Genomic DNA, 10,553 nt, shown 5'->3' on the forward strand with positions numbered 1-10,553 from the left:
TTAAAGAAAACAGTAAGAGCTCCTAGACCTACACTGTTCAATATAGCAGCCACTAGTCACATGTGGCCACTGAGCGTGTGGCTGGTGTAATTTAAGATGTGCTACAAAGGCAAAATACTGAAAAGGTTTGAATGTGTCCCCAACATTCATATATTGGAAACTTAATCCTCAATGAAATCGTGTTGGGAGGAAGGGCCTAATGAAAGGTGTTTAGATCATGAAGGCTCTACCTTCATGAATGGATTAATGTCATTATTGAGGGTGTGGGTTTGTTATTATTATTATTTTTTTTTCCAGGTTCATAATTTATTGTACAAATTGAGTATCACATGATGAGGTGACATTAGCTTCTCCAGGCATGGGAACTTAACAGATGAAGTACAGTTTGGAATCCATTTATGTTGCTTTCACAGCTGGAGTTTTTTTAGATCTTAACTTGAAGTATAAGATTTATCAAAGCAACGCTTCCATATGTGGCCAGTACACAATTCATTCTACCTGTGAGAGTATAAGAGTTGAAATATTTTTTAAAACCAGTGAACTGGAATTGGGCATCACTTTCTGGACCTGCCATGATTCCAATCTCGCCAAAGCCACAAATTCCACCACCAGTGCCCTTCAACGTTCGCAGCCACCTCTGGGTCCAGCTGGAAAAAAACCCTTCCTCCCCCCACCAGCCTTCACCGAACCGAAAACCTGTTATTATTTTTTTTTATTGTTGGGGATTCATTAAGGGTACAGAGAACCAGGTTACACTGATTGCATTTGTTAGGTAAAGTCTTATAATTGTTTCCCACCCCCAAGAGATATGTTGAGTGGGTTTTTTATTAACTTTTGGCCTTCTTTTGTCTCTCAATTCCAATTTTCTCACGAGATAAAATAGCACAAAGACCCTTGCTGGATACTAGCAGCGTGCTTTTGAACTTCTCAGCCTCTAGAAAATCTAATCTTACTCTGTGCCCCAGGCTCGAATGCTGTGGTATCAGCCTACCTTACAGCAACCTCAGACTCCTGGGCTGAAGCAATCTTCTTGCTTTAGCCTCCTGAGTAACTAGGACTACCAGCAACCTGCTCAATGACCAGCTATTTTCCCTGTTTCCCCTAGCAAGATGGGGTCTTGCTCTTGCTCAGGCTAATCTTAAACTCCTGTGCTCAAGGGATCCATCTGCCTTGGCCTCCCAGAGTGCTAGGATTACATGTGAGCCACTGTGCCTGACCATAAATTTTTGCTTATTGTAAATTATGCAGTCTGTGATAGTCTATTAAAGCAACATAAAATGGGCTGAGATAAATCCACACCAAGTTTCAAAGACTAGAGTGGAAAAAAAAGAATGTAAAATAGCTTATTAATAATTTTTATATTGATTACATGTTGAAATGATAATATTTTGGTGTGTTATATTAAATAAGTATATTGTTAAACCCTTTCCACCTGTTTCTTTTTAATTTTTTTTAGTGTAGCTGCTGACAAATTTAGGTACATAAGTGGCACGTTGCTCTTCTGGATCCTGTATGTAGCTCCTTGCTCCTTCAAGTGTGGTCTGTGGACCAGCACCATTAACATCACTGGGGAGCTGTTAGAAATTTAAATCTCAGACATGTTGAACCAGATGCTCAGATGACTCATACACATGTCTAGAGAGAAAAGGTAGGCTGAACAGAGCCTTGGCAATTCTTTCTGGGTGTAGACACCTTTTACATCTCTTCACTTAAAGGCTTAAAGTGTGCTTTTTGCTTTAACGGGGTGGAGAAGGGAAGAAAAGAGAAAGAAAATCTAGAGTATTTTGTTAGATAAGAAATTCTTTAAGCCACATTCTCAGACCCTAATCAAGCATTCTGAGCACAGAAGTTTAAGCGTAAGGAAATCTAACAATTGAGGCTTTACCCCCCCCCCCGCCCCCAACAAGTTCATGATAAATCAGCCTGATTGGTTGAAGCATGAACTTTCAGGAAAAGAATTGAAACTCCTTTGAAACTCTAATAAAGCTTGAGATTCTAAGCAATCAAAATTCAGATTATAAGCGCTCCTTGCTGAGAATGGTTAGAGCTATTAGAGTGCCAGTGGAGTTGAGGTCATACAGAATTTTAGAATGTCTGTGTGAAACTACTGCATGAACAAGCTAAGAAAAGGCGAATGGGAGATACAGGTGGTCATAAAGTTTGCGTGCAATTTAAAATTGCACGCAAACTTTATGCACACAAACTTTATGGTCACCCTGTAGAGAGAGAAGTACAGTTACTTTGCATTTAAGATATTTTTTTCTGTTGAAATGTAAACAGTAAATGCTATTTGTTATCAAATAAGGAATTTTAAGAGGCATAGGAGGGCATGGCCATATTTCTGTGGTCACCATAGTTGCTATAATAAAACACCTGGTATCTCTAGGCCCATTGCTTGAGCCAAACAGACAACACCATATCCCTTTAAATGAATGGAAAGGGTTGTGATATATCTCATTTATTCCGAATATATTATTATTATTTTTCTCATATGTTGAGTCTTATGGACAATTATGCTCATTTGCTAGAGTGCCATAGTTAATGTAGGTCTTTGTCCTATTGACCCTTAGCAATACATGCATGTTTAAGGTCAAATTATTATTATTATTGTTATTTTTTTTTGAGACAGAGTCTCACTATGTTGCCCTCAGTAGAGTGCCATGGCATCAAAGCTCGGAGCAACCTCAAACTCTTGGGCTTAAGTGATTCTCTTGCCTCGGCCTCCCAAGTAGCTGGGACTACAGGCACCTGCCACAACACCCAGCTACTATTTTGTTGTAGTTGTCATTGTTGTTTAGCCGGCCAAAGCCGGGTTTGAACCTGCCAGCCTCAGTGTTTGTGGCTGGTGCCCTAACCACGGAGCTACAGGCACCAAGCCTAAGGTCAAATTATTTTATAGATAAAATATTTTTTAAAATAGTGTGTTTATATTATAATTAGAGGCACTTAATATGAATATGTACAAAGATAGCTGCTTCTGGCATGGTTTCTATAATAGGAAGATGCTTCCACTTCCTTTAAAGACCTCTGATATTCTGGCCAAAAACTTTATCACAAATCTCAGAACTCTCCCCAGATGGGATTCAGTAACTCCATTCTCATCAAAATATAAGAGCAGTCATCATATCCTGGAAGCTCCAGGAAAAGATATTTCACTTCCCAAATTGTTTCAAACTTGTTCCAAGAGAGGAGGGACTATTGTTCTTAGTTTCCATTTATTGATTCCTCAGGCACAATGCTCTTAAAACAAACTCAAAGCATGTATTTTTGTTTAATTAAATTTATTTCTACTGTTTCTCTTTCTAAAAAGTTCTGAGGCAACAGGTAGAAACCAGTGTACTGAGAAGATGGCACCAGCCTGTGTATGAGACTCATTCTACTACACAATTTCTGGAATCCACAGATAAAAGACAAGGAATAAACATCACTCAACTCAAGATCTGGAGGGAAGAAGCATACTAGTTTTCCAATCGAATCAAAATTTCCTGGCAGTAAACTCTAAAAGACATTCTCATGCAGAGATTATTTAAGGAGCATGTTGTGATATGTGGATAAATGATAAACCTTCCTTCTTAGGGATATGTGAAGATTAAATGAAGCAAAACATTCTAAGCCCTTAAAATAGTGATTGGCATGTAGTAAATCCAAATAAACATTAGCTATCATCATCATCATTATAGAAAAGATAGAAATTATATAATAAACATTGATAGTATGCATAGTGACTGTTTTATAGCAAATGCAGAAATAGATCTTATTTAGTTGTGTCTTGAGGCAGCTCTAGCCAACTTGAGGCAGTGCTAGACATTAACAGTGGAGGTGGCCAGCAGGAGCCACAGCTGATCCAATGGGGCTGTCCTTATTAGATCAAAGGACAGAACAGAAGGGATATAGAGGAATGGCTGGATTGCACAACTCCTAGACCACCAATGTCAGACTGGATTCTTGGTCACCCAATAAGCTATGAGGATCCATTAGACAGGCAAAGAACTAATAAAAACATCCAAGTTCATAGAAGCACAGATGTTCAATTCTATACACTTTCAGTAAGTTGCTTATTATTAGTAACTACTAAGTAAATTATTGAGGATTACTAAAATTTGGTACTAAAAAAACTCATATGAACACTATATCAGAATTTTCCAAAGATCCTAATTCCATATTCTACCAAGAAGTCTGACTCCTCTACTATGCTTGATAGCACTGCAGAGATCAGAGAGTAGGGTGGTTTGTTATCAGTTCATCATTAGCAGCATCCTGCATTTTTTATTGGGCTTTTCCATGGCAATTAGTCTTGATTTTTTTTTTTTGGCCAGGGCTGGGTTTGAACTCGCCACCTCCGGCATATGGGACCGGCGCCCTACTCCTTGAGCCACAGGTGCCGCCTGGCTTGCTTTTTTTTTTTTTTTTTTTTGTAGAGACAGAGTCTCACTGTACCGCCCTCGGTAGAGTGCCATGGCATCACACGGCTCACAGCAACCTCTAACTCTTGGGCTTACGCGATTCTCTTGCCTCAGCCTCCCGAGTAGCTGGGACTACAGGCACCCGCCACAATGCCCAGCTATTTTTTTGTTGCAGTTTGGCTGGGGCCGGGTTTGAACCCACCGCCCTCGGCATATGGGGCCTGCACCCTACTCACTGAGCCACAGGCGCCGCCTGCAATTAGTCTTGATTTTTAAAGTAAACTTACATTTTTCTGAAGGTTGTTTGGTTAACCCCACAATGGGTCATAACACATATATGAATCAACTGTATTGCCGAAGTTGATGTCTGCTCCCAAAATGTGTTTGCCCCAGTGTGATCCACATGGAATTGTTGTCTACTGGAGATTTATTGAAGTGACAGTTATAAATATTTGAGAGCCACTGCCTTAGATTTTCTTCCCTGGATATCACATCTCTCAGCTAGACTGACCAGAGCTTGGAAGGCTATCACTACATGTTGTCTGGAAATTAGCAAGGATGGGGTAGGTGTTGACTGTTGTATATATGGACCTTGCAATGTTCTAAATAACTAGAGCTGGTTGATACAATTTTATTAAAGTTGGAATTCTCTCTTCAGTATGATTTCCAGATGAAATTCAATCTACCTCTCTACAGAGATGAGCCATGGAATTAATTTCAAGCAAAGGCAGATATAATTTTTTTCTCAGAAAGAAGTTTGATCTACTCTAACTCTTGAACAAATTTCTGATTGAGTCACCAAGGTTTTATATCATCAAACATGGCAGAGAAGATGGTGATTTAGAAAACTTAGTACTCCAGTAATGTGTCCATGAGGATGGTATGCTGCATCTGGTCTGTACCAGCTTATGGAATCTAATTGTCAATTCTTCAGAAATTTAGTAATCTGGCTGTTAAATTATTGGTAGTTTGAAATTGGCCATGGTGGTAGTATTTATACCAGGGAAATCAGGAAATGATGCAAAATTTAGTTTTCAGAGAACTAATTATTCAATACTTATTAGCACATCAGTATCTGAGAACCATCTAATATTAAGCACTATGAGTTCTTTGGGTCCCTTGAAAACTCAAAATGTATTTCACCCATTTTCAAAAAGGGTAACCAATTAATTTCTTCTAATTACAGAGCCTGCTAGCTTTTTCTAGAGATGTATTTCAGATCTGGATCTCTTAAGTATTTGATATGAGGAACAAATAAATGCCATACTTATTTGTATCATTAACTATAGTTATCTCACACAGCTATAGTATTATTAACCCTTATTAAACTTTATTCTACCTCAATTGAGTATTCACTCATTTACAGTATTTATTCAATAGACATTCACTGAGTTAATCTAATCTAAAACCAGCCCTTTGTGCCAGCTAATGTGCTAGGGAATAAATGTACATTATAAAACAAAACTAACATTGGCTTGTCTTGGGATTTATAGTCTAATAGAGATTATGTACTTTACAAACGCATACTAATAATGTATTTTTGCAAATTGTGATAGTGCCATGAAAGAAGAGGACAGGCTGATATGAGAGATAATGACAATGGGGATCTATCTGAGATTGGATCTGAAGTTTAAGGGAAACATTACTGAGGAAAACATTTGATCTGAGATTTGAAGGATAAATGGGAGCTAACTAAGCAAAGAGTAAAGGGAAGTTTATTGAGGAAATGACCAAAAACCAAGTTAAGACCCTTTCTGGAGTTCACTGATCTATCTGCAAGCTTCAAATTCATGGGCAGAAACTATTTATGTGTCAAGATGTATGATCTTGGTAAAGTTACAATGCTTTGTGAAAACATTCTTCTTCTTCCATAATGAAACCAGGTGAAATTGATTTTGACCTATCTTTTTGCATACACTTACATATGTTATCTTTTTGTACACATTTATGTATGTTATCTTATTCTCAAAGATAAATTAGATGATGATTAATATTGCAATTCATGTTAATTCTGAGAATGGAAGAATTTAGTTGAGTAGAGCATGAACAAAATACAATCCTGGTGTCTTAATTTGATTTTGGCTGATAAGAAAAGTACCATAGACTGAGTGGCTTAAACAATAAACATTTGTTATTTACAATTCTGGAGGTTGGGAAGCCCAAGATCAAGGCACTGGTAGATTCAGAGTCTGGGAGGGCCCTTTTTCTGGTTCATAGACAGCTGTCTTCTTGCTGGGTCCACACATGGCAGAAAGAACCAAAGAGTTCTCTGAGTGTTATAAGGGGTGTGGGCCCATTCATGGGACACTCATGACTTTATCACCACCTGAAGGCCCTACCTCAAAATACTATCATTGGTGATTAGGTTTCAACATATGATTTTTTTGTGGAACACAAACATCCAATCCACAGCAACTTGTTATTAGGACTAGGACCTAAAGTCAGAATAAAAGACTAGTTCGAGTTAATGTTGAGTTGCTTTAGAAGTGAATTAAGATGTATTAAATTTCCCATAAGGTCAAGAATAGCTCCAGACCTGCCTTGCTCAAACATCCCCCTGGGGGAATGGGGCAATGTGGACACAAAATAACACATGTGCACCAGTGCCAATTTCTTGGAAACATCTTTTCTTCCATTTTTGACAGTCAGTTTCACATGGGGACACAAGGAGGAACCTGTCCTAAAACTCTTGATCGGTGCTTCAAAATCTGGTCCCTGCATTAGACTTTGTCGTTTGTTAAAAATGTAGATTTGGAAGCACCACCCCGGAACTACTGAATTGCAATTTCTAAGGACTCTGCAATGATTATTTCAAATCTTCTATGTGCTTATAGTCCTGTTCCACAACCTCCTGCTGCATTCCTAGGAGATGACCTTGCTGTCTGCTTCTCAGAGAAAATTGAAGCCATCATCTAGAGAAAGTTCTGTGATATCCTGCTATCAAATCTCCTACCCTACCTTCACCCTTTGTGTTCTATCTTCTAGCTGTGCTCTGCGTACCACCATTCTGCTTCCTCAGAAATTGCTGACAATTATGTTTATATTTTCAACTGTAACTTCTCAAAAGGTTTATTCCTGTAGGCAAAGAAGCATGTTCAAATCTTTTTTTTTTTTTTTGTAGAGACAGAGTTTCACTTTATCGCCCTCAGTAGAGTGCCGTGGCGTCACACAGCTCACAGCAACCTCCACCTCCTGGGCCTAGGCGATTCTCCTGCCTCAGCCTCCCGAGTAGCTGGGGTTCAAATCTTTTCTATTGAACAATAAATACAAATTAAAAATACTTCCCTTCGTCCTACACTCCCTCCAGCTAACACCTTTTCTGTCTTCTCCTTCTATACCAGCCTTTTTGAAGTTCTATAGGTTTGAGTTTCTATTTCCTAAGTGTTCACTGTGATCTGCTTTTATCTCATGACTCCATTCAAATAGTTCTTGCTAAGACCACCACTGATCTTTTCATCACTGCTGAAATGCTACTGAGCACTTTCTACTTCCCTCAACTTTGTCAGTGTTTAACATCACAGAAATCTTTCCTTGAAACATTCTTTTTCATTGGCTTTCAAGACACCACATTCCTTGGTTTTCTTGTTATCTCTCTAGGCACAATCAGACTCCTCTTCTACTCAGCTATTAAAAATTGCAGCTGATTACCCAGTACTGTCATACTTGGCAAGTTTTTCATGCCTATAGCATCAACTGCCATCTATTATATAATTCACTTGCAAATTGATATCCTCAGCCCACACATCTCTCTGAGCTCCAGATCTGCATATCCAAACATTTACAACTTGGTATCTTCTTTGATGTCTAAAACTTACCTCATACACATGTTCAAGATCAAACTTGTAATAATTCTGTCTCTCCTTTCCCCAAGCTTGGTATCTCAGTGTCCTTTGTTTTCATAAACGATGGCATCATTCAATTAGTCACATGAGAAACATCAAATTCACTCTCTAAACCTTCCCATTTCTTACAAGCAATGCCATCCATCACCAAAAGAATTTCCCATATAGTTCCTAAACATTTCTAAAATCTACCTGCTGCTTCTCCTACTGACACCCTCCAATTTAGTCCAAGATCCAATCTTCTCTTCCTTGGACAATAGCAATTGTCTTCTAATGGGTTTCCCCCACAGCTGAAGAGATCTTTTCCAAAAGCAGATTGATAGTATTCCTTCCTAAATCATTTGCAAACTTCCTTTGCTTTAATACTAAGATTGAAATTCTTATCATGGCCTGTAAGGATCTCCTTTATCCTCTGCTTCACTCTTCCAAACTCATCTCCCACCATGCTTCTTCCTGCTTCCACCCAGGCACATCAATCTTGCTTCTTTGCTACCTCAAAAATGCCACATTCCTCCCTTACCCTGTGCTTTGAAGGCTCTTTCTCACCTCTGTCTGGTCAATTCCTATACTTCCCCAGGGTCTCACTTTTTCTGAGAAGACTTCCCTGATCTCAAATCCTACATCCATTTCCATTGTTACAGACTCTTATGAAAGAGTCTTTCTTCCTAATTGTCCTTATTTCAGTTGTTATGTTAATTACACTCTCACTCATAGGATTATTTGATTCACGTCCTTTTCTGTTAGCCTGAATAGTGCTTGTGAGTGGGAACCATGTCTGTTTTCACTCCTGCTGCATCCCAATGCCCAGCACAGGGCCTGTGGGTGGGAGGAGAACAAAGAGTGAACAAATGAAGAACTAGGTGCCCTCTCTTGAAGGAAGCGTCATATTCCTTGTCACAGGAATCCCTGGAGATTATTTCTAGTGTATGAAAACGCTGACATTGCCCTGTTTCCATGAAAATGAATTATCTTTTGTGAATGAATAGTTCTGGGGATTCAGTAGATATTTGTTGAAAGACTAAGTTTTGGGGAAATCTCACAATTAGGCCTACTCTCTTTATGTGGCCAAGAAACAGCCTCCAGGGATTGTCTATCTTAGCTTTCTACCATACTCCAGGTGCTGTCCCTGTGATCATGATATGTCATGGAACTCTGTTGTTATCTAACAAGGGATAAAATTGGGGAGAGTTGTGATTTATAGCCATTTTTTTTTTTACATGTTACAAAGAGAAAATTTGTCTGACTTCTTCTTAGTCTTAGTAATTTTTCAACCTGTTCCCCCTCTCACACTATCCTCATAAACAACATTGCTCTGTTATGCAGACATCTTTCCTTGCTTGGATATGAAGCTGAATTGAGCATAAGGGGAAAGGTGTAAATAATTGAAAAAGTCATAAAATTGGGTTGAGTGTTAGGATTGTATAAAAATAAAGTATTTTCCTATAAAATTCTCTGGGAATTTATTTAGAACTCAGGAAAAGCAAATAATTCTATCTTGAGTTGGACATAGTCCAAGATTGGGGCTTCCCAGAAACAAGAAGCTATGGCATGTGTCTAATCTGGAAAATGAGATGTTTGGACTTTAGTTCTGCTTGTGCAAGCTTTCATGAAGGAAGACTAGAGCATGGGCAGGGTACGTAGATGGGGGATAGTGAGTATCTTTATTTCCCTATTTCATAGGGATAGTATGATGTTGGACAATTAAGGTAACAAACTCATCCTGGAAAAAGTGCTATGTATCTCATTGCTCAATGTGACGATGGTCACCAGATGGTTAAGGGGAGTACTCTGAGGGTACTCATTTTCATTATTATCTGCTCGAAAGTGATAACCTTTGCTGGCCTTTAGTTCACAATTGAAAAGATAGTTCTGAGGCTGTGAGGTAGAGGCACACCCTTAAGAGGGAGAGAAGGTAGATGGAGATAAACAACTACTGCTCCAAAGAAGAGCAGCTGTGCAGGATAGAATTGCACCAGTGATGAGCTTACCTTTTTTTCCTAACTCAGCAATCCTGTGGACAATCCTTTGGGTAATATTCTGGTTCATCTTGACCTTATAATACTGTCCCCTTGTGTACCATTTTCATAGGCAATCATGCAATATCCCCTGCCCCCCAAATCTGGATGAGTCTAGGACTATGGGCAGAAGACAGATACATAAGTTCCTGGTTGTAAACATAAGACATTATCTTACCCAGTGAGATTTGTCTTTCTATCTTTTTATTTTTAATTAATTAATTAATGAAATTAATTCAGAGATAGAGTCTCACTATGTTGTTGCCCAGTCCAAACTCTTGGCCTCTGCAATC

General features: G+C 38.7%; 1 pseudogene; it reads right to left on the reverse strand.

The window, feature by feature from the left end:
- Positions 1–284: 284 nt before the first annotated feature.
- Positions 285–688, reverse strand: LOC128583679 (ATP synthase membrane subunit K, mitochondrial-like; annotated as a pseudogene).
- Positions 689–10,553: the final 9,865 nt, after the last annotated feature.

This window comes from Nycticebus coucang, chromosome 4, assembly GCF_027406575.1.
Source record: "Nycticebus coucang isolate mNycCou1 chromosome 4, mNycCou1.pri, whole genome shotgun sequence".
NCBI lineage: Eukaryota > Metazoa > Chordata > Mammalia > Primates > Lorisidae > Nycticebus > Nycticebus coucang.